General features: G+C 39.6%; 1 protein-coding gene across 2 annotated transcripts in view; it reads right to left on the bottom strand.

Annotated features, from left to right (window-relative positions):
- The window catches only part of LOC115253497 (venom dipeptidyl peptidase 4), a 536181-nt gene that overhangs the window by 499482 nt on the left and 10711 nt on the right, over positions 1-25988 (bottom strand). The window lies entirely within an intron of this gene.

Below are 25988 nucleotides of genomic sequence, written 5' to 3'. Positions count from 1 at the left end.
GTCTTGATTCATATCATGCACTCACGTTTTACGATCGATCTTATTCTATTCCTTATTTTTCCATTCGTTTTCATTTCACGATTTCTTCCTCCGCCGTACTTGCTGCGAGCGATAAAAACCGCCTCTAATTGGGAATTCAACAGCAGCAGCAACAACAAGATCGCTCGAGTATGGAAACCAAAAGTGCTTCAGCAAAAACTAAGCCACAAATTCGGTAACCTTGAAATAACCAAACGAAAACAAACACCCGATGTACATAGGGCAAAAGCAAAATGAAGCAATAATAAAAGAGTTATGCGTAAAATAGGGGAGTTTGGGGCTCAACCTGATCGTTTGAACTGTTTGGAGCAAATCGTCGCAACTCACAGTTTGAGTGATTTTCACTCGGATAACTTATGTAAACCAATGGAATTGGAAATTCGGCCCCACATTCCCCTTTACAAAGCCGTCGACTATCGAGAATTGGGATGAGCAATTTGTGGTAAGAAGCAAGAAGGGAAGAATTAGCGGCGAACGCGGTGCATGAATGCTCATATATAGGGGAATACATAAGGAAAATGTAAGTCAATCGAACAGGCGATTTCACTGCTAAACATATGTTGGACGGATGGTCGATGGATCGACTAATCGTGCATAGAATGAGCGATAGCAATCGGCCTACGCCAGCACTCCTATATAGGTTCCAGGAAGATATAACAAGAACCTCTCGAGAAGAATTTTGTTGTTATGTCATCTTGCCCAACATAAACTGCGCAGTTTCGGGGCAATTTAGCTAAAGAGAAGCACTCGCCTGTCTGGAAGTTCTTTTGATTGCAAATCGCATTATAATTGGATTACACTGCTCCAATTTAAACGACGTTAATAATGAGCTTTGCTACAGTTTTAATGTTCTCTCGTTAAAACTTACATTAATATAATGCATGTGAAAAAGTTTCTCCAACGTCAAACAAAATCTGCACGACAAACTATTATGCTTTCTACATCCCCTCCTTTTCCGGACTAAATGCCACTTTAAGAGCCGGTTACTTTCAGCCTTCTTACTTCCATCTACTCTAGCGAAATATGATGTTTGCCAAGCCAAGCCAAGAAGCGGAGTCGAAAAAGTTTTCGATCCAAGGTGCAACAACACTATAGAAGCAGCCAGCCTAGGGCAACTTCTGGAAACTGTAAAATTTTACAACTAAACATGAAAAAAGTTAAACCTGCATAAATTACATCTGGCTAAAACAAACCCGAAGAAAAATATGATTATTTACACTAACTGCTGTCGCCGCTGAAAGCCGTTGCATGCGCAGTTCGGGGGGCATTACCACCAGCGAGTCAGTAGTGTGCTGCTGAGAGTAGTTTGTGCGACCTTTTGGCGTGGGGACTTCTTATCCAGTGACCCAGCACACCGTCCCAGCTGAACAAAATACAGAGAAACTTCTGGCTAGGAATAAGTGAAAAGCAGGAATTCTGACTTCAATTGCTTCCTTGCGTACAACTACTACATGGCGACCGTAACATGTATTACACTAACAGGTCTGAATTCATTGACGGGCATCCAGGCGATACTAATCAGCGTCCTACACGGAGGGATCACTGTACGATGCTTTTTGCACTTTTCGGCGAGGATTGTACAATAGGACCTATCTGGAAAGTTGTATGCCTGCTACTGTGCTAATGAGATTTACTTTTTCGTACCTATAGCTTACAGGATTGCGCACCGAGGGATTGTGTAACAAACATGTTCATTAGCGTAGTTGGTGGACGTTTGCAATGAGGTGCAACAACTAAGGAAGACACCCAACAAATCTTGCAACAAAAAGCATATAAAAAGCCATGAATGAACCAAGAAAAATGGTTGAATGGTCCCTTCTTTTCGTAAAATATAGCAATAATAAATTCCAGATGAAATCCATGAAATGATCATAAAAACAAGGAAACGATCCCTGAAAACACAGCGTAACAAAAATTAACTTTTTGACTGTCTCAAGAGCAAACTTATGTGTCTCCGAAGGATTTTGGGCCGCTGAATCCGAATCCGGGCTCAGATTTGCTCTAACACGTCACAATTTTGAGCTATACCTCAATTTATAGGGCAAAATATGCGATTTTGGGCTTTTTTGACTGCAAGCCATTAAGCAAGGAAATATTTTTTTTAAGCAATCAAAAGGTTAATTGGTCAATTAACATCTAAATCAACGACTCATGCAAAATAATTCGTTTTACCAAATCGAATTTGATAGTTTTAAGCGATTTATGTTAGATACGATATTTCCCATACAAGTCACCCTCCAAAAGTTGCATGCAAGTTTTCATACTAACATAAAATGCTTAAATCTATCAAATTTGATTAGGTAAAACAAAATATTTTGCATGAGTCGTTAATTTAGATGTTAATTGACCAATTAACCTTTTGATTGCTTAAAAAAAATATTTCCTTGCTTAATGGCTTGCAGTCAAAAAAGCCCAAAATCGCATATTTTTCCCTATAAATTGAGGTATAGCTCAAAATTGTGACGTGTTAGAGCAAATCTGAGCCCGGATTCGGATTCAGCGGCCCTAAATCCTTCGGAGACACATAAGTTTGCTCTTGAGACAAAAAAATGTTGCGCTGTGAAATATAAAAGAGAAAAACAATGCATAAAATAAGAAATAATTATGGTAATATGACTATAAGAAATCCTTAAAACAGGTGTTTTCCATGTATTAACGAGATTCATAGCCCAAGAAGGCTATTTCATCTCGGGACCCATGGCTATTCTTCCCTTCCGGAGGAACTCACATTTTTTTGTGAATATGTCGAGAGTGGGAATTGATCCCAAATCCTCGGCGTGATAGTCATGGAATTTAAACATCACACCAGGTCCACTCCACCAAACAGGTGGCGCTGTGCCGGATAGCACTTTAATCTGGTCTCACAAAAACCATCTCATTGCTACGCCGGTGCCTAATTCGGTACCTCTTACTTATGAAGCAGTAAATTGGACTCAAATAAAATTCGCATTAAAATTTCATGAATAACAACTCGGGCCCATCGCAGTCGGGCGAGGTCCATGGCTAAAACGAATTAAACTTTAAAGTTTTTCCCAGCTGCAAAAAGCAGCACCACCACCGCTATCTCACATTTTCTTACATAACCAAACAAAATCTGGAAAAATAACACTTCAGACTTCCGACAGACAAAAGGGATTTCACAAAGGAACCATGGCAATTAGTCAATTGGTCGTAATTCCTGGAACATGACTCGAGTATTTGCTTTTTTTTGTTACTGTATTACTTGCCCCTCTACATTTTAACTGATTTAAATTTATTCATCTAGGTACTTTTCTCTGATATTGTAGCAAGGATGTGAAACGAGAAAGCTAATTGGATACCGCGGTTCGTTGAATCGACGAACGGCGTTGATCCTCGCGCTTAGTACAGAAAGGATGCACACTATTTTATTATGAATTAGTCTGTCTTTTTTGCTGCACTTGCCGCACTTGATGAATGCTACAATCAACAGGGGCGAAGCAAAACTGTTTCCGAACAAATAAGTCAAATGCGGAACCGGACAAAAAGGTGTAGAGTGCTCCAACACCCAATATAGTCTAACAACGGTGGTAGAAACGATTTGCGCTTGTTTCAAAAAGGATCCTTGTTCTCTCACTGTGTTAAATAAAAAAAAAATAAAGCTTTTTGCAGCAACAGCAGATTCCGGAACCGAAATGGCCAATGCGAGAGAAAAAAAATCGTTATGCGGGAAATTTGCATTTTAATGGAAGCAATTAAGTGCAATCTTTCTCCGATGGTCGCAGCGTGACCTAAGTGCTTGCACTTGTATTTTTTTTTTCGTGTGCACAAAGCAAAATAAATTAATCCGCCTTTGCTAATGAAGAGGATATCTTCCTTACTGTGGTGAACCCATCAGCTTCAAAGCAATTTTAGTCTATTGGAATTTATTACAGTCTTTGTTCGTTGGTCACACACAGTACCGAACAAAATACCGTCCAACCCCGCTTAGGTGTCAGGCCATTTGGCCGAAGGTCATTAGGCCGAAGGCCATTCGGCCGAAGGTCATTAGGCCGAATGGTCATTAGGCCGAATGGTCATTGGGTCTTCTTCTTGCCGTTACGTCCCCACTGAGACAAAGCCTGCTTCTCAGCTTAAATTGTGCAATATTTATTACTCCAGAGAATCCACAAAATTCCTGATTTTTTCTAAGACCTTTTTTAAAAAACTCTTTTGAATATAACTTAAAAATTGGGTAAGGATAATTTTTAGATTTTTATTTAGTTCTTTCTAGAGTTATGTGTCATTGTTTGTGAACGACCCCTTGTAATAGATTTTCTAATATAACTTTTTCCCTTTATTTTAGAAGAATTCCTGGAATGATTATAATACTCCTCCAGAAATTATTACTGTAATCTCTCAAGCAATTACATCAGAGATTCGTCCATACAAAAAACAAACGCTGTGATTTTTCTACGCATTTTTTCGAAATTTCTTAAGTAATTTCTACGAGGATTCATACAGAAACTTTTCTTAGCATTTACTCAGTAATTCATGGCAAAAATCCACTTGAGCTTCCTTCAAGAATTTTTGCTAGAATTACTTAAGGAATGCTTCTGGGATTCATTCAGGAATTTCTGAAAGAATCCACTAGCAACTTGTTGGAATTCCTCAGCCAATTCCTGCCGATAATCTACCAGGAATACTTTGTGAACACCTAAGTGCAATTACTGCAGAAATCTCAGCTGATATTGTGTGAGAAATTCCAGCAAGAATTATCCAAGAATTCTTCTGGGATTACTTCTAGATATTATTGTTGGGATTCATTGAATTGTTCTTGATAGGATTCATCCAGCAACCACTACTATAACTTCTCTATGGGTTCCTTCAGAAATTCACCCAGGGTTTTTTTTAGGAATCCCTTCAGTATTTCTCTTGCGTTTTCTTATTGGAAATCTTCTTCGTTTTCTTAATGGAAATCTTCTTCAGAGGATCTGAGTAATCTGGAGAAATTCCTGAAGGAACTCTTGAAGCAATCCTCGCAGGAATCGCCTATGACACCATATGATAATTAAATTCCTTACACAATTTTGCAACTAAACATGGATGTCTGTTCTCTGTGCTAGTAATGTAGTAATGTTAATATTTAAAAATTCTACCCATGATTCTTCCTTGAATTTCTGCCGGAGTTTCTCCATGGATTTAGCATAGCATAGCATAGCAAAGCTGACCGCACACATTCTGGGTTGGCTGTCGATAGAGTCGTTGAATGTGTAAGAAAAGATACCTGGGAGTTGACATACTTTTCATTGAATGGCTCTTTTGTTTGACACTTGGCCAGGTCCTTACGATCAGCGAGGATGAGGAGGAAATGTTGATTAACCCTCTAATACCCAATCCCGCCTTTAGACGGGGTATAGTTTGAGCATTTTTGTAATTTTTGTTTCGTAGTAAACCAATTTTTTTATATTTTTGGCTGATATTTAGGACTGTTTTGTATATCTCAAAATGGTTTTTGGTGTATTATAAAGCGTATTTACATTTTTTGAAAATCATTGAAAAATTGATGTTTTAGTCACCTTTTAGAAATTATTGTTTATTTTGTATTGAATCGCTTCAATTAACATATTTTAAATTTTTCCCAAATCATTCTACCCTTGTTTAATAGTTTGAGGGAATCGAATACACTCTAAAATTATTTTCCTTAAAATTACACGGAAAATAAAATTTTCTGTGAAAAAAATTTAAAATAATAATATTTCAACAATAATCATAAAATCTTAAAATGTTTTCATCTCAAAAAATCCGTTCCCCAAATTGGCTTCCAGGAAAAATTTTAAAGTGTGGGGATGTTCAAAAATAAAAATTAGAAAAATCAAAACCTGAAATTCACGAAATCGAGAATTGAAAAGAATCATCTTCCAAAACATGTTTAAATCGATTTTAGATGACGAAAAATGATATTTAGATCAAAATATAAAATTTGGGTATTAGAGGGTTAAATATCTATGATGGGATGATGTTCAAGAACTTGAGCCACCTCATAGATATCTGGGGTTGGAAGTTAGATGGGATTATATGGAATGCTTCCTTGGCGAAAAAGCGCATGATCAATTGAGAATTTAGTACATACAATCATTTACCTGGTTACCGCTGAAAGAATACATTCATTCATTTAATTAGTAGGTATTCCAGCAAATTCAAGATAAAATTGAATCAACAATATGTCTCCATAATACACGGTTCGTGGCTGCCGTTCTCCATCGATCACGCCTGATGTTCGCCAAGTCACGTTCCACCAGATCCGCCCATCGTGCTCTCTGCGCTCCACGTCTTCTTGTGTCAACCAGATCGGTCGCGAACACCAACTTTGCAGGGTTGTTGTCCGGCATTCTTGCAACATGCCCAGCCCATCGTATGCTTCCAGCTTTGGCCACCTTCTGGATGCTGGGTTCGCCGTAAAGTGCAGCGAGCTCGTGGTTCATCCTTCTCCGCCACACACCGTTCTCCTGCACGCCACCGAAGATCATCCTTAGCACGCGTCGCTCGAAAACTCCGAGTGCTTGCAGGTCCTGCTCGAGCATGGTCCATGTCTCGTGCCCGTAGAGGACCACCGATCCACCGTTCCAAATGTTCTGGCGATAACGTCCATGTCGTCCGCAAAGCACATAAATTTACCGGATTTTGTGAAAATCGTTCCCCAGCTGTTGAGCCCGTCTCGTCACATCACACCATCCAGAGCGATGTTGAAGAGTAGGCATGAGAGACCATCACCTTGTCGCAGTACACGATGAGATTCGATTGAACTGGATAGTTCACCCGAAACCCTTACGCAGTTTTGCACACCGTCCATCGTTACTTTAATCAGTCTAGTCAGCTTCCCAGGAAAGCCGTTTTCGTCCATGATTTTCCATAGCTCTGCGCGGTCGATACTATCGTATGCCGCTTTGAAATCGATGAACAATAAACCTCTCCCAGGTGGCTTACTCTTCTCAGTGCATAATCAGAGCGTCGGACTTGTCCTACTATTGGACAAAATGTCAGAATGTCGCTCGGATTGAACGTTAATTTAAACAATCCACCCAAATGAGATTAGAATCGATCGAGAAGCAACCAAAAAAAAACGGATAGATCGAACCAGATTTTAACCAAGTCTCTAGAAATTGCTTTCTGCAATGCCTTCAACATGATTCATCCCTTAGTCCGGATGCTCTGATGTTCGGTGCATCCATAATGGCACTGAATCAACGTTTACTTTCACGCTTAATTTGCCTAAACGCTGAAAACTCCAACTCACGGGTGCTTTGCATGTACTTCTCGGGATTCCTTCCATAGTTTCTCGCTAGATTTTTCCCGTACATCATCACGAAATTTTTACAAACTTCTTCCATGAGTTTTTCTTAGTGACTTCAGGATAGTTTTCCAACAATTACTCTCGGGATTTTTACGGAGGTTCTTCCTAGAATTGCTTTCAGAGAGTTTCCGATATTTTTCTCGAATTTCCTCCCAGATTGTCAGAGTTCCTCTTAAATTTCTTTAACATTTCCTCCTAGGATTAATCCCAGAACAATTCCAGTGGGATTTCTTTAAATATTTCCTAGAAAGTTCTTACAAGAAATTGTCCCAGACGACAATTCATGGAAAACCCCTTGAAAAAGGAAGTCCGGGAGCGAATATTGAAGAAATCCCAAAAGGAGCATCCAGAATTATAGGACAGCTTGTGGTCGGAATTCCGGGAAGAGCAACACGGGTTATAATTTCGAGAAAATCAATAAAAATATAATCACTGCAAGATATTCAGTAAACACACACAAGGATTTGCCACGAGCACTCTAGAGCAACGCTGGGAGAACTCCCGGAAACATCTCCTGGAGATATCCCAAGAGAAAAACTGGAAAGAATCGCGGCTTCAAGAAGATAACTGACACTGAGGAAGATTACGAGTGGTAGTCGAAATACGCGTATCTGCTAAAGGATAAGCAAAAGAGCGCGGAATTAAATGCTACAATAACTGATTACACTCATTCGATAAAAAAATGTTAATTTCTTACAAAATTTTGGTAAAACCCCATTACCGAACGTTCAGTAATTGAGATTTCCGAAAAAAAAATACCGAACACGATTAGCTGTGTGAGTATTCCAGATTGTTCCCCTGTTGAAAAAAATTCCCTGGGAATTCCCGGTTTTCCAGCTAATAGGAAGCAATCAGTGAAGTACTAGATGAAAAGTAGTGAGCTGGATTTTTGTATGGTGAGATGATCAATTCTCCGTTTCTGCAATGAAATGGTGCAAACAGCTTGGGTTATTTGATTTCTTGCCTAATTTGATGCTGTTTGAGCAAAAGTTTGGGTAACTGCATTGTTGTATTATTTATTTCTTGCAACTTCAACAACACAGTTACCCAAAGTTTTGCTCAAACAGCATCAAATTAGGCAAGAAATCATATAACCCACGCTGTTTGCAACATTTCTTTGCAGAAACGGAGAATTGATCATCTCACCATACAAAAATCCAGCTCACTACTTTCAATCTAGTACTTCACTGATTGCTTCCTATTGACCCTGTTCAACTAAGTATTGAAATGCCTCCAAAGATTTAATTCTGGGTTTTTTTTTTCAGAAATTCCTTGTACTAATCCTTTCGTGCATGACATCCTAATGACAGCATGCAGGGAGTGTTTCAGAAATGCTGCTGGGATTCCTTCTTGTTTCCAGTGGGTACCGTACATTTTACTGGGTGTCTTCAGACAATTCTTACTGGGAATACTCTAAGAATTCCAGGAGGATTCATGAGAGCAAATACTAGATTAATCCAAGCTGAACATGTTTGAAGAATTTCTGCAAGAAATCATGGAAAATTTTCAGCACGAATTTGTAAACATGTTTAGAGGAATCCTTGAAGAAATCCCTGGAGAAGTCACATGAGAAAGTTTTTTAAAATCGTTGCAGACATTTTTGGAAGGCGTTTCTGGAGGAATTCCAAGCAAGATAAATTCTTGAAGAAATCCCTTGAGAAGCCACAAGAAGAATGTCTAAAGCAGTTCTTCTAGAAGGTGGAAGAAATTTTGGAAAACTCCCATTTGGAAGCGCAGCAAGAAATTCGAGAGATGCTCTTTTCAAATTTATTTCATGAATTCAGAAATTCATGAAGGCATTTCTAGATCTAGAGGAGTCCCAACAGGCCTGGAGGAACCACAAAATGACTTCCTGGAGGAATCTCAGGCCGTTCGGGTCCTTATGAAGTTAACCATCTACAGGGGATGGCCAAAATGTTTGGGATAGGTAACTTTTTTTTCTCTCATAAAAAAGTTCAACATGCTATAACTTTTCATAGAGCGCATCAAAAAATCTCAAATATGTGCATCATTGGGACAAATTTGGGCTTGATTGATTAATATTTCGCAAAGTTAGAACCGTTCGGGTAAAACACTATTTTTTAGACAACTCATTTTGAGCTGTCATATCTCGGAAACCAGTGAAACAAATTGAATGAAATTTTGAACGTACACTAACAATATGTAAATGCTTCACAAACTATTAAAACATAGGTACATTTTAAACGTTGAAAAAAGTTATCATGGATTGACACTTTTTGGATTTTTCTCGAAAAAATGTAATTTTTTACATCAATGTCAATAAATTTTAGTGTTGATATCCAAAGATTTTCCACTTCTGTTCTCAAGTTATCTCTTATCAGATATATTAGAGCCTATTAAAGCAAAGCAAAAATCGTGAATTGCATGTCCTATTGTTGCTGCTGTTTGCTTGCAAATTACTGCAGAATATCAACGCCTAAAATAGTTTTCTGTGCGCATCTTAAAATCTCGTGAAGCAACTTTGTTGTGATAAAGTTATCTTTCCAACAAGTATTGTAGAATTCCCTGAATAATCAAAAACATTCAGTTCTACAATTACCCCAAAAGCCATTAGGAATCGTGAGTGCCAGTTATGGAATGCAAAAAGTGTTCACTCGTTATTGATCGCAAAAGTGATCGAATTTGCGAAGGAAGGTGTGCCAAACGATTCCACGCTTCATGTGTAGGACTAACCGAACCGATCATGTGTGCTCTATTCGCGAAAAATATTTTATGGATGTGTGATGAATGTTTGGCTGATTACTGCTCGACCCGTGACGCAGATATCTCCATATCAGCAGAGATCGATGACGACTCGAATAGCCAAACAAATGAAATTGAAGCTGAAATTGCGAACCTGAAAACAAAAGTAGATAAGATCATCGACACCCTTGCTACACTCGTACCTCATCATCAAAAGCCTTTCTGTGAGAAGCTGCACTCAACTGCCGTACTATCACCTCCGATTGCGAGCTCTATTCTATTGGATGGAACAAAAGTCAACCACACTAGGGATACAAGCGTGATCACAAACCACAGTGGACAACTCAACGATACATTTTCTCTGTTCCTCACCAATGTTGATTGCCACGCTACAGAAGAAGACGTAAAACAACTTGTATGTGAATGTCTGGATATCAACGACCAGAGAACTGTGAAGATTAGAAAATTACTGCCAAAGGGATGCTCAATTGGAGATTTAGACTTTATTTCATTCAAAGCTGTATTTAATTCAAACCTGAAGCGCTTGGCTATGGATCCCGCAACTTGGCCTGTAGGACTTAAATATCGAGAATTCGAAAACCGATGTACTGTTTGGGCACCACAATCATAATGTACAATATATAACTTATAATACTGTTCAATTCACTACTATGTTTTGGTGCTATATGTTTGCTAATGTTGATTGTCATGTTCATTTTGTATTCTTTTGTTTCAATAATGTTTGTGTAGGAAGCTGATGTTAATGTTATATGTTATGTTTGAAAGCTCTGTGTAATTAGTTTTAAGTATTTCAATAAGACCATATAGGTCAGTTGAAATTAAATACGTAAATAAATAAATAAATAAATTTAGATTGAAGGAAGAACACATTTAGAAATTTTTGTGTGGTATCGTAAATTTGACCTATTTTCCTCTATATGGATAAAAATTCCAACCCGGTATAACTTAATTCGCCGTGAGAAAATATTACATTTTATAATGTCGTATCAAGTATCAATATATTGTAGATAAACGTTAAAAAATTCATTCAATTCGGTTCACTGGTTTCCGAGATATGACAGCTAAAAAATGAGTTGTCTAAGAAATAGTGTTTTAACCGAACGGTTCTAACTTTGCGAAATATTAATCAATCGAGCCCAAATTTCTACCAATGATGCACATGTAATAGGTTGACAAACATTCCAAATTTGAGATTTTTTGATGCACTCTATGAAAAGTTACAGCATGTTGGTTTTTTTTTGTTGGAGAAAAAATGTTGCCTACCCCAAACATTTTGGCCATTCCCTGTATGTTAACTTCTTTTTCCGATCAGCCTAGATAGCTGTGTAGTGTCGGTAGCGGTTGTCTCAATTGGCTAAGAATAACACTACGGACCACCTGTTCCGGGGGTGAAAGTCCACTAAACAGGGAACCCCAATCCAAGGTTTCAGGTGACCCGTGCTGATGGATGAATGGTTGAGGGGGTTTGAAACATGCTCGATCTTTAACGGAGCCCGTAACGTAGGTAGATCACCTTTTTGTGTTGCGTTACGGTTCAAGATCTACCAAACCGAACCCTAATGACATCCGGTTTGTCAAGTTGGGGTAATGTGTTTTGGTAATAAGGATTCATAGTATAAAGTTCTTGTTACTAATGACAGTTTCTAAAATTGCATTTATTCTGCCTTGCTGATAGTTAAAGAATCAGACTTTGCCCACCCGAGACTACACTTGATGTTAGGAAAACAAACATGCTTTACGTATCTAATTACGTACTAACCTATCAAGGACTGTTAAGTTCAGGTAATTCAAGGACTCACGTGCATTTTCATTGCAGAACACATAAAGTCCCGGGTTTTTCTTTGTTGTCCTGGGACTAAACTAGAAGCAAGACATGGATGGGGCAAGAGTTCCGATGCATGGATAAATATCAGTACCACCATTTTGTTTTTCTCATAATTCGAATTAATTGTGTTCGATTAGGGGCGCTCTTTCACTGGGATTTAAATCTCTATGATAACGGGACCTTTTCATCGCAATCGATTTCTTGCACCTCTGGGATAACAAAACAGGAACTGTACAGAAACCGATGCTTCATTGCCTCTCAATGACAATGGAGTAGTACGACATGCACTAAATACTAAGGATACGGGTAATGCCACAAAAGATCTAAATACTGGTCGCAGTGGCTCACCCGAACAGAAAAAAAAATCTCAGGACAGGACAGAACCCTGAAGGGATCCAAGGCGAAATATCTGGAGTTTCCACGGCAAACATTCAACGAGCAATTCAGCGGGGAATACCTAGAGCAGTCGTTGGAGAAATTGGAATTCCTTGGAATTCCTGCTGGGAGATGCGTCAATCGTCAAAATAATGCCCTAATGTCGACCGGATTCGGGCTCCATGCAGCCCATCTACGAGACATAGTCCTAATCCCGTATCCAGTAATTGCTCTTGTGCGTCCTCCTGGAGTGTTTGAGGGGTTTCTCAGCAGGGACTGCTTGAGTATTCTTAGCTAAAAGTCCTGGCTGGTTTCTGTCAGAAATTTCAGAAGGAATCTCAGCAGCATTCCAAAGGTAATCCTAAGAGAAATCCCTGGAGGAATCACAGGAGGAATTTAAGGATAAATTCTTGGAGAAATCTCTGATAGAATCGATCAACGATCAACGATCAAATCTGACTATACATGTCAATGGTTGCTCCTCCGTGATTGATCTGAGCTGGTACCAATTGCACTGAGATCCAAATAAATAATGGCTGGGACACTCCACTTATTCTCAAAGTGCAATTTAAGCAGCTCATGCATTTTGGATCAATAACGGCGCCGGCCACGTCCTTTTAGTAAGTTGGGAAGGGAAAGGAATGTTAGAGTGCGCTGGTTGTTGCTACTAAAGACCGAGATCACCTCTGCATCCCCACAACCAGCACGGACTGAGGTATTTGTTAGACGGAAAGGATGGGAGATCTGGGAGTCACCGTTGGGTCGGTGATGCGATCCATGGATAGGGGTTGTTTATAGTGTTGGTAAAGGTCATAGATTGTGTGGTGAGTAAGGAGAATAAGGTCAAGCGGCACAGCACGCTTTGGTTGCATAACTTGTAGGCGTTATATACACTGTTCTGTGAGTGGAAGCTGGAAGAGAGGGAAACGACTTTTTTTTTTTCAATTCGTTTCTGGTTCTAGCGATGGCTATGAACATATGAATATACATGAGTTGTATATGTAGAGAAGAGAGAGAGAAAGTGGATAGAAATATACAAAGTAGAATGAAAGGGACGTGCCAGGGATTGAACCCATGACCTTCTGCATACGAATCAGAAGCTGTAGCCACTAGACCACCAAGCCCGCCACCCTTGGGGAAATCTCTGATAGAATCACAAAAATGATATCTAGAGGAATCTCAGCAGGTATTCCTGGAGAAATGCCTGTAGAAACTACTTGTGACTCCTCAAGAATAATTTCTAAAGCAAATTCAGGAGATATTTATTTAGAGAGGAATGAATAAGTGGAGAAATCCCTGGATGAACTACAACGGAAGTTTTCGTAATTCCTGGAGAAAACACAGCAATGGAGGCATTTCTGAAGGAATTATTGAAAAATCATTGAATAAATTCCGGTTAAATTACAAGAGGAATTTTCAAAGAAATCCATACGATCATTTCTGGAGCAATTACAAGAGAAATTCCTGGGAAACATTTCTTGAAATTTCTCAAGAATATCCACTGAGGTTTCTCCAGAAATTCAAACAGAGATTTTCCTAAGGATAAATCCAGGAACTCCACTAATTTTGGACTTTTTGACAACTTTTATATGAAGTCGCATCACTGTGCCTCGATACCGTACATACCACTGCTTTTGTGAAGTTCATGCAGATGTCGGAGTTTCAAAATGTCACGACACAATTCGCGAATTCAAGCAGTAACATGATAAATTGAAGTTAAAAGGATGGAAAAGGCTGTTTCAACTTCAACCCGTTACTTGTTCTAGCGATGGCTGTGGCATTTGCACACCGTATACTTTACTTTTCTACCATGGACGAAACTACGGATTTTTGCCAGGGGGTGCACTACAAACAAATATTCATTAGTTTATCCATTCATCATTCATCGTCCCATATCTCACAGCAATGCATCAAAATTCTAGGGGGTGCCTGGCACCCCCGGCACCCCCAGTAGTTTCGCCTATGTTTTCTACTTAAAACGTCATTATCCTAGCGTTGCAGCAAAATATTTCTACTAGCTCCAGAATGCACTCAACCACACAGTTTCGAATAATCTCTAATGGGGCACGGCTGTTGCTGTAGCGGCGAACTCTACGCAACTTTTGATGGTTTTCTAGATTAAATTAGCACAATCAACGCCACGTCGAGCCGACGGGAGAACGAGATATGCCGGGGCCAAGGTGGAAAACTCCCGAAAGGTGAAAACAAAATTGCAATCAATTTATTTCGCTCCCAGAATTCGAATTAACATTCTTTACCTCAATCGGACTGAGCTGAAAAGTGATGGGGGATGGGAAAATCGCCGCGTAGATTTGAATTTTTATCTGCGCCAAACAACCGGCCCTGGTGTGGCCGCCTATTGAAAAATGGCGTTGCGGAAAGGTATAGAGCAGAAATCGACCGGCCAGTAGCTCAAGCGTGGTTGAGCTTTATCGAATTCCGGAATAGAACATTTTGTATGTTGTGTTTGTCGGCGTTGGAAGAATGACCGTCCCATGCAGATGAATCGCAATTCGAGTTCGGTCGGAGCAATACAGAGAGCAACGCTGTAATTGATGATGATTGGATGCTTACTGTCTAGCTAATTTCATTATTCCGATATGGACTCGTTGGTTGAATTTTAATGGATTTAATTTGAAAATATGGTGAAACAGATATATATTTTACAGCGCACATCTGTACTGTTCAGGTCAGAAGTGCAGTGCGGAGAGAGGTTGACAGCGGTCAGTTAATAGCAAAAACCGCCAACTAATTATAGATATAATTATAAAAAAACGTTACCACGGTTAACAGGTCCATTTATGGGGGTGGCGGTTGATGGGAATGCAATTGAAAAAGTCAACTTTTAAATGCGGTTAATGGTTGATGTAGCATACTTGATTCAATTTAATGATTTTTATCGAAATTTTTACGAGAGGAGTTTATTTTTGTTGATTCCATACAACATTAATTTATTAGGGCAGGTAGCAAAGAATACACAAAAGTGTGAAGTTAAATGAAAACAGTATCCAAAATGATAAAATGAAGTAGGTTGAACATTGCTGAAGTTGCAACATCCTGTTGACGAATAGGTAAGTTCAAGATGCAGTAACTAGCGGGTGGTGTTCGCCGCTGCAAAAGCCGCGCTTAAGACCGAGATAAGAGCAAGCAAAAAGGCCTGTTTTGAGGGTCTCTGTCAGAGTGCCAATACGAACCCGTGGGGTGACGCCTACAGGATCGTTATGGCCAAGACGAGAGGTGTGATGGCTCCTACAGAGCAATCTCCAGAGATGTTGGAGGGGATCATTGGAGGACTTTTTCCGCGTCATGATCCTAGTCCTTGGCCTCCTTTCGTAGGACAGCCGGGGACTGGGGCTGGCGATGAGGAGAGGGTCACTGATGTGGAACTTGCGGGGATAGCTAAGTCCCTTAGCGTAGGTAAGGCCCCAGGTCCGGACGGAGTTCCGAACCTGGCCTTAAAAGTAGCTATTGCAGAGGCTCCCGAGATGTTCAGGTCTGCTATGCAGAAATGCCTGGACGAGGGAGTTTTCCCAGAAGCTTGGAAGAGGCAGAGCCTGGTACTATTGCCAAAGGCGGGGAAACCACCCGGAGACCCGTCGGCATATAGACCAATATGCTTGATTGACACGGCGGGGAAGGTGCTCGAAAAGATCATCCTCAATAGAATGTTGCGGTTCACCGAGGGCGAAAATGGTCTTTCGAGTAACCAGTACGGCTTCCGGAAGGGGAGGTCCACCGTAGACGCTATCTTGTCGGTTACAAAAACCGCCGAGAAAGCACTCGAGCCTAAGAGGAGGGGAATTCGCTTTTGCGCGGTAGTGACTCTGGATGTAAGGAATGCGTTTAATAGCGCCAGCTGGTCTGCTATTGCTGATGCGCTCTTGCGTCTGGGGATACCGGAGTACCTGTACAAGATTCTCGGAAGTTACTTTCAGAATCGTGTACTAGTCTACGACACGGAGGTGGGTCGGAAGTGCTTTCACATAACCTCAGGAGTCCCGCAAGGTTCCATCCTGGGTCCGGTGTTATGGAATGTCATGTACGACGAGGTGTTGAGGTTAGAGTATCCAGTGGGAGTGGTGATTGTCGGATTTGCCGACGACATTACGCTCGAAGTCTACGGTGAAACGATCGAGGAGGTAAAGTTGACTACCAACCACTCGATCAAGGTTGTGGAGGCGTGGATGCGGTCCAGGAAACTGGAGCTGGCTCACCACAAGACAGAGGTGACGGTTGTTAACAATCTGAAGTCGGAGCAGCAGACGGAGATCAGTGTAGGAGACTGTACTATCCTGTCAAAGCGCTCCGTCAAACACTTGGGCGTGATGATCGACGATAAGCTTACCTTCGGTAGCCACGTCGATTATGCCTGTAAAAGAGCCTCCACAGCTATTGCGGCACTGTCCCGGATGATGTCCAATAGCTCTGCGGTGTACGCCAGTAAGCGCAAGCTTCTGGCTAGTGTTGCTACATCCATACTTAGGTATATGGCGGCCCGGCGTGGGGCATCGCGCTAAGTACTAAATGGTACCGACGGAAGCTGGAAAGTACTTACAGGCTTATGTGCCTGAGGGTTGCGAGCGCGTACCGTACCGTGTCACACGACGCTCTCTGCGTCATTACTGGTATGGTGCCTATCAGCATTCTTATCAGTGAGGACATGGAGTGCTTCGAAATGCGCGGCACAAGAGGCATACGCAGGACTGTCAGGATGGCCTCTATGGTCAAATGGCAGCGCGCGTGGGACAGTTCCACCAAAGGAAGGTGGACCTATAGGTTGATACCGAGGGTAGATAGTTGGATTAATAGGCGCCATGGGGAAGTCACATTCCACCTGACACAGGTCCTTACAGGTCATGGTTGCTTCCGACAGTATCTACACCGTTTCGGGCATGCGGATTCTCCCGAATGCCCAGTGTGCAATGGTTCAGAGGAAACGGCGGAACACGTTTTGTTCGTGTGCCCGCGTTTTCGCACAATGCGTGACCGCATGCTTGCCACATGCGGGGAGGACACAACTCCGGACAACTTGGTCCAGAGGATGTGTAGGGATGAGTTTGGCTGGAACGCCGTTTCAACGGCTATTACCCACATCGTCTGGGAGCTACAGAGGAGGTGGAGCGTGGACTCGGAGAATGGCTAGTCCAGATGCAGTACAAGAGGTGGTCCAGGGGTTCGGAGTCGGCTTCGTAGGTCATACCGGTGCCCTGCGGTCGAGATCGACCCTTACAACGATTAAGTGGCCGTGGAGAGGAAGTCCCGGTAGCGGTGCTGTCGTGGCGTCGGTCTACTGGGTTGGATCCAAGCCCGCGGTTGGAAAGGGGTCCCCGGCAAGGGTCGGGGCAGGTGGAGACCCTGCCGTCAGCAACCTACGGATGCATCTGATAGGGCCTGAAGGGTAGTGATACCCTTCCTTTGCGGGCAGGTCAGATCGGGTTGCATGTGGGCATCAGTTCTTGATGTCCGCTCAGCAGTAGGGCGCGGGCGGGGTTGACTCTGCCCGCCTTCCGAGGACAAAGGGAGTGGCGAGGACCACTCGGGAAACTGGCTAAGCGCCAGCATGCTACCGTGATGGACTCTCCAAAGCGAGTCATCGATGTTCGTTGCTGCAGGCTACGCAGCTAACCTTGTGGGTGCGATGTGCACTAGCCCCTCTCTGAAGCAATACCTTCTTGGTGGTTCCGGAGAGACGTAGGGTTTGGCGACTATAGGAATGGTTTAGTGGGTACGAGGAGAGAGTAGTCCTGGATTTTACTTTTGTTGTAGAAGACGGCCTGTCAGACCTACACTACCCTAACCTTCTGTTAGGGTGTCTGTTGAGCAGATTATCCCCCTATGGTTTAGAAGGAAAAAAAAAAAAAAAAAAGATGCAGTAACTTCAACAATGTCCAACCTTCTACATTGAACAGGACTAATACAATTTAATTCATATATGTAAGTTCAACAAACATAACCTACTGAGATTGATTGAGAAATACTGCCATACGCATAACGCATCCCAAAGGAGCCATTTCGTCGAAGGAAACTACCCGCAGCATTTGTATTGTACACGTATACCTTTTCCAGTACGTTACATCCTCCCCGACTCCGCTCCAGAACAAACATGAAAGTACCATGAAAGGTCCCAAAGATAATCGGCAAAGTTAGGCCATTGGACATCGACAAGGAGCATATAATACCCGGAAAGAGGCTGGCAAAAAGTTTTCCAACGCAAAGGAAAATGTTTCTTTCAACTCTACCCCGAACAGAGCGGATCACCATCGTGTTGCCTTTGTAGCTCAGAGCTTATTCCATCGCATCATGCTGGCAGTTTCATCGGTCCAAAACTTTCTTATCGTCGTCCCGTCCGTCCGACCATGGCACACAATGAGCAGTCAGTGGGGGCCTAAGAGGCAGGCGGCCGGCCGGTTGACTAAAGTCAAATATACTATATTAACAATATAGGTCACTCTTACGATTTTTTGGCGACACCTTTTTAGTGAATGTGGCGCCACCAAGCGTCAGAAGAGGTACTACTACACACTAAATGCATGCGCTATCCGAATGACGTTTATTCTGTCGAACTGTCATTGCATGGTGGGGATGCCCATTTCTTCTGAAATAATCGATTAAACATTAATCGATTTTTTTCAACTACTCAAATTAGAACAAATTTAATTCTCTCTTCTTGAACAATTTCTGGCGTATATTATCGTCGCAGCACCAAATCGAAGTAGCGACTCGCGCGACATGCGAAGTTGCAGATGAGAAGTAAATTTGAACCGATAAACGTTCATAACAGAGACTAAAACACAGTTCGATTTGGGAACTTTCCGTTAGCGAGTTATGAACGGTATTTTCTCCGGAAATTACACATGAATTTTCTTTGAGGGATCCCTTCAAGAATTACATCCTGGATCTAGCCCTGGATTTTTTTTTCTCCAAGATTCCTCCAGAAGCTCTTGGGGGATTCCTCCTAGAAATTATTCTGGAATTATTTTAGGAACTCGTTTCGGGATTGTTTAGGGAAAGCGTTCCAGCGTTCCCCTTCCGTCCTCCAACATTTTTTTTATCTGGGATTGCATATCTCCATGAATAAAACGCAGTCAGTTAAATACTAGATTTGTAGTAATAAGCTGAATTTTTGTATAATGATAAAGAAAATTCTCCGTTACTGCAATAAAATGGTAACTGCAATAATGGTAACAAAAAAAGGAAGGGTTTTATGACTGTTTATGTGATTTGATGCTGTTTGAGCAAAAACTTTGTGTACTGTGCTGTTGCATACTCAGCTTCAACAACATAGTTTCCCAAAGGTTTGCTCAAACAGCATCAAACTAGGCTAAGAATCATAATACCCATGAGTTTGTACCGTTTCAATGCAGAAACGGAGAGTTTAGTATCTCACCATACAACAAACCAACTCCTTACTACAAATCTAATATTCACTTATTCCTTCTGGGAATCCCGGAAAAAAGTGCTTCTGAAGACATTCCAAATTTATAGAAATCTCGGAAGGAATCACGAAAATAATTCCTGCAGCATTTATGATACTACAAAGAGGAAACTTCTGAAGGAATTCTGAAAAGATCCCTCGAAAAATACACGGTCCGACAAAAAATCAACTTTTGTTCTGCCCAGCTCTAAATTTCATCTTTTCTGATTGCTCCCGACTAGAAACTCATAAATCTGAAGTTTTTGACTCTCCCCCTCCTGGGAGAGGGGAGGGGCATTGACGTGAAATTTTGAAAAATCGAAAAATTCCGAGGTTTTTCGATCGTCATTTCGGCTAAGTGCACGATATCAAAAAAGGAAAAGGTTGACCACGGAGCTTTAGGGGTTGTGCAACTACCAACAAAATTTCACGAAGATCCGTCAAGCCATTCTCGAGAAACGGTGTTTTTACGAAATGATGTTTTAAAGATTTCTTATATTGCACGCAAAGAATCCAACTACTATATGGCACAATTTTTGATTTAACCATGCCGTTTAGCATCATGGTGTCTTCGAGGAAGTTTTTCACTACAATAACGTGCTTATTTTAACCTGTTAGTAAAAATGATCAATCCCACTAAAAGTGAGATAGAAAATTTACTTTTTGAATTTTTCAAGATACAAGGTTGATGTCTTCACAAGAGTTGTAGAAAATTCTGTTTTGAACAACTTTGTCGAAGACGCCAAATTCGTAACTCCGTTAGTTTTCAAGATACGTTACGTTTTTATTACCGGCGGCCCCTTGAAAGTTGTTTTTCTTCAATAACTTTTTTCACTTTTGATTCCAAAATTTTATTCTCACAGTCTCCAATAGGTCAATCATTTTGACTTTCTAAATAAGACAATTACTTGTACTTTCGCATTTATATAAGATAATTTGCTTACAATTGCCTATAAAGTAGTGCGGGGCAAAAGTTCGCACCTAACAGTCTCCACAAAATAACTATTAAGGGGAAAGACATTAATTTCGTTTTTCATTGCTTAACGATTCCCTATCATGTAACCTTCAAAACATAGCACTAGATTCTATCGAATTATTTTTGTAGCTCAAGTAATAAAACTTTCAATGCAAGTACTTCAATGTGAACATTTGCCCCATGCTTGGGGAAAAAGTTCGCACATGATAAAAGATAGTTTAATGGTACAAAGTACATTTATTTCAAGTTAACTCATGTTTACAGGGTGGCCACCCAACCGGGAATACCGGGAAAACCGGGAATTAACCGGGAATCGCAAACAACCGGGAAAAACCGGGAAAATACCGGGAATTTGCTTAGAACATGAACTTCCCTTGGTAATGAATGTCCAGGATAATCATTATTATTGCATCTATATAAGAATTATTGTGATTTTTCTAGAACAGGATCTATCAATACTAGATCCTAGATACTAGATACGGAGATCGAAACCTAACCCTTGAATAATCGCACAACACGTTGTGCGATAATGATTTTTAATCTAAAAAACTTTATAAATATCTTGTACCGACTTTTCGAACCCTCTAAGCAGAATACCCTCTTCGAATGAGTGTAATCAGTTTCGTACCTTTTAATTCCGCCCTAATTGCTTATCCTGCATTGACAGGTACGCGTACTTCGACTACTACTTGTACTCTTCCTCAGTGTCAGTTATCCAGATTACAAGTGTTAGTCGAAATACGCGTATCTGTCAAAGGATAAGCAATTGGGGCGGAATTTATAAATATGTTGATTCCTTGATGTGCGAGGAGTAGTAAGGACCAGTAAATATCTTGGGTAGGCAGTTAGTGTATTGTTCTACCTCAGACATTGCAGAACAAATCTTGTCACTAAAAATAATATATTTGAACTCTTCACATTTCCAAATCTGTATGATACTAGAAATTTTCCAAATTCGATCGTTTTCGAGAATTTTTTAATGTTTTTTTTTCCTGTAAACCTGAACATGTTTCCCAGAAATAGTACTGTCGGGCCGCCACCAAACCGGACTTCGCACAATCAAGTCGCGACGCGACCCAACTCGCTACGTTTTATAATCATGTCAAAAGTAGTGCGCATCCTTCCCGTTGTTGTCAGCAACACAGCGCACTAGATGCGAAACAGTTGCGACACTTGTGGACCAAGAAAATGACAATTTTTGATTGAATGTCGGTCTTGATTCCAACCGGATAGACAATATAACATTGATTATTGCTGGTAGCCCAGAACTCTTGGTGATTAACCAAGGCTTTCTTCGCAAATTTTTCAAAGATTTCTCAAGACATACATCGACTGATTTCCACAGGAATTGCTCGAAACATTCCTCAACTAACTTTTCCAGCTACAATTCAACAAATTCAAGACAATCGAGCAATTTTACCAATAATTTCTAAAGACATGCTTTAAAGTTACATGCATTTATTACAAGAATTTCCGGAGTAATTTATTTGGGAATTCTAACAATATCTTCCCGCGGATCTTTAAAATCTTTAGAAATCCTTCTAGGTATTTTATTCGTATTCTATCTATTCTAACAGAAAAGGAGGACGATCTGCGGACCCTACGCAGAGTGCGGAACTGGAGACAAACAGCCATGGACCGAGTGGAATGGAGGCGGCTACTATGTACAGCAGAGGCCACCCCGGCCTTAGCCTGACCGGTAAGGTAAGTAACTATTCTAACAGAAAACATTATCAAGGATCCAATAGTTATTTCAAAGTGTTTACAAACAATTTACGCAGATTACCATTACTAATTTGTTCAAGATTTTTTCCAAAAAAAAACTCTCTAGTGATTTTCGAGTGGACTCAAGAGAAGTCTATTCAAAAATGCTATATGATTTTCTCCAACTATTTCACTTGGCATTTCCATTACAAATTTCTACCATAATTTTAGTAGGATTTTCTATGAGATTCTAACAGCATTTCAGCCAGAGTTTTCCTCCACCAAAAACTTTGATATAACCTGGCTATCAGTAAGATTTTTTTCCAGCTTCACAAGGATATTTTCTCAGAGTTATACACGGAACTTCCACAATTATAGTTTTTTTAAAATTAGCTTGAAGTAAATGTAGAGCATTGATGGAAAAAGTCAAATTTCATTTCTCAGTAAAATGTAAATCAAATCATCACTTTATTTTAAACTTCCAATAAAACGAATTTAATATGTATAAAATTTCAAAAATATTTCCTTAAACAATGTATCATTTTTTCAGGATTAAAGAAAATGACAGTTTTATTATAAAATTTGGCCTTTATCAAATTATTTTTTTTTATTATAAATGCTATAACTAGAACTCCCCGCTTAAATGTTTTTCTGTATCACTTAACAAATTCAGAAAAGTGAGATAATTGAAAATAGTAATGACAGTGTTTCGATTTTACCATATAAATCAGTTTCTACAAAACCGGGAAAAAGTTGTTGAAGAACCGGGAAATAACCGGGAATTTATTTTACCAAGTTGAGTGGCCACCCTGTGTTTATCCTCTCACTGAAGCAACAAAATGTGTTTTATTATTTTGATTTCAACATCATTATTCGTCATCTTAAGTCGATTTAAACGTGATTTGGTTGAAGATACTTTTTCATTAATGATTTTGTAAATTTCTTTTTTTTCTATTTTTTTTAAACATCCCTACATAAAAAGAAATCACTCAAAGGGGCTTTTCCCTCTTTCTAAATTTTGGTTAAAAATAAAAACAAAAAAAAAACATCCCTACATGACCATATTTCTCCTTAAAGCCAATTTGAGTTCTCATTGTTTGAGTCGAAAACTTGGTCGAAAACATTTTGAGATTTTGTGATTACTGTTGAAATGTTTTGATTTTTAAATCTTCTTTAGGAAAATTTCATTTTTCGTGTTACTTTAGGAAAAATAATGCTAGTGTTCAATACCGCATAACTACTTTACGATGATATAATGGGTGGGGTAAAATTTTGAAATATGTAAATTGTTGTTATTTAATACAAAAGAAACAATGAAATATGAGAGATCATCAAAACATAATTTTTTAGATGTTAAAAAAGAAAATACGCTTCAAAATACATTATAAATTATTTTTATATATGCTAAACAATCCTAGCTATCAGCTATAAAATACAAAAATGTTACAAACTATACCCCTATCACTGAGAGAGAGAGGAGACAGCGCACTGCCGGCCCCGATGTTTACATTTCTTCTTCTTATTTCTTTATACAATTTTGTGTGCAGCACAATGATTTGAAAATTTATAATTGGTCAAAAATGATTTGCATGTTGAATTCGCAGCGACAGAGCGTGGATAATATATGGATTCGTTGCGCTGATTGAGGAAAACTAATCATCATCAATTTATCTTCTTTAATTACAACAAACGAAGCGAAATTTTAATGAATTCTTTTTGATATTTGGCCACTTCACATCATCGATGTGCGTTTTCTGCTCGGTTCGCGGTGACAGTTTGGGACAGGACCTCCTTGACTTTATGTAGCACGCAATCGAAGCCAGCTGTCTCCTCTCTCTCAGCCCTATCCTAAGGGTTAAAATTAATTACTGTAATGTCAACATAAAAATAAAATATGATCTAATATTTTTCAAAGAACGACATAACCATCAAATTTAACGTTTTGAAATAGATTTCAAAACAATTTGGAAATTCTTTCTTCGCCAAAAGATTGCTTGAATCAAAAACTATGTGATACGGCAATCAAACTGTTTATCATCATTGGAAAACATAATGTTAACCCGCTGTTTCATCTTGTCCCACCCGTTTCAACTTGTCCCGGTGTACCTTATCTGAAAAATGTTCCTGGAACAAGATCAAAACTTGATATTTCAAGGGCAAATGAATAGCTCGCTGCTATTGGTTAGATCTTACAAAATCTAAATATGGTATGATGAGATGTTCCAGGAGTAAATTTTTGATTTTATTTTTAGATCTTTTATCTCTTATGTCAATCAAACCCATATCATTTTTTGATCACCAGATCAAAATATGCTATTATTAAGCTCTTTTCCGGTAGGGAACCGTTGAGCAATGAAAAACGAAATTAATGTCTTTCCCCTTAATAGTTATTTTGTGGAGACTGCACTATGGGGAAAGTGGTGGCCAAAAATCGAAAATTTTACTTGCTTTGAATGACGTGACTTATAAACCATTTGGTAGCCAGATAGTTCAAACCTAGATTCCCAAAATTTTAGCCCTTTGTGATGGAAATTCATTGCGCCACAGATATCAGACTTAGAAAAATAGTGAAAATTGGAGAAAAAATGCATTTTAAACAAATGCAGTTTTCTCAGTGAAAAAACGGTTTAATTTTGAAATTTTATCCACCGTTGGAAATGTTATTATCTGAACTTTAAAATGGGTGTGTTGTTGGAGTTACACGGTTAATTGGAATTAGTATAAAAAGGGTAATTATTAACAAAAACAACATTTTTCGCCTAAGTTGGTCTATATCTAACAAGCAGGGTCGAGCAGTCTCAAGAGACCGCCTCCACAGTTTAGTTTGGAATCCATACTATCTACAGAACGCGAATCCAGCTGCGGATAGCTGCGGATGAGCGTCATTTTGACACAAGCCCGAAAAATGGATTTTTTTCTATTATTTTTTTTTTGTTAATTGTGATTATTGATTATGCGAGCACATGCAAAAAAAAACCGTACAAATTAAGTGCTTCAAAGGTGGAACTGTTAATTGTCAAATTAAGTCTTTAAAATGTTACACACTTAATTATTTTCATGTTAAAAATGGGTAAAAACTGACCGAAAATTATCGTTCCATACATAAACTGTATCAATCCATCTGGACTGAAATGCTTCTTTTGTTCACGAAAATCTTGTTTATATTTCCAATACATAATTACCAACGGGGAATGAAAAACCACATGTTATATATTCATTTTACTAAAAAATAACAACTTGTATTTTCAAATCATAAGTTTGTTTTCAACTTAAACGCTAGCAACGTGAATATCGCACAGTAGTTAATAAAACGTAAACAAATCTGAAAATAATTGTTTGTGGTAATATGGAACATAGGAGCATCGTGTTACCACAGACAAACAGACGTATCACTTGGAACAAAATGCGATAAAAATCATCGTCACAAAAACATAATCGCCCAATGCTAATTACGTTAAAAATGGTAACGATGGGAACTGAGTAGAATGAGACGTCTGTTTGTCTGTGGTGTTACTTTAGATCTAAAAAAAATCTCAAATAGTCAATGCAACAAAAGCATTTGAATATATCAAGGCCAAATATAATTTTGATCTTGCTAAAGAAGGACGACTACAGTAGACGTTCGCTCGGTACAAACGCT

Source organism: Aedes albopictus, chromosome 3 (assembly GCF_035046485.1).
Source record: "Aedes albopictus strain Foshan chromosome 3, AalbF5, whole genome shotgun sequence".
NCBI lineage: Eukaryota > Metazoa > Arthropoda > Insecta > Diptera > Culicidae > Aedes > Aedes albopictus.
Note: the sequence above shows the minus strand (reverse complement) of the source record. Positions and strands in the feature narration are given on the sequence as shown.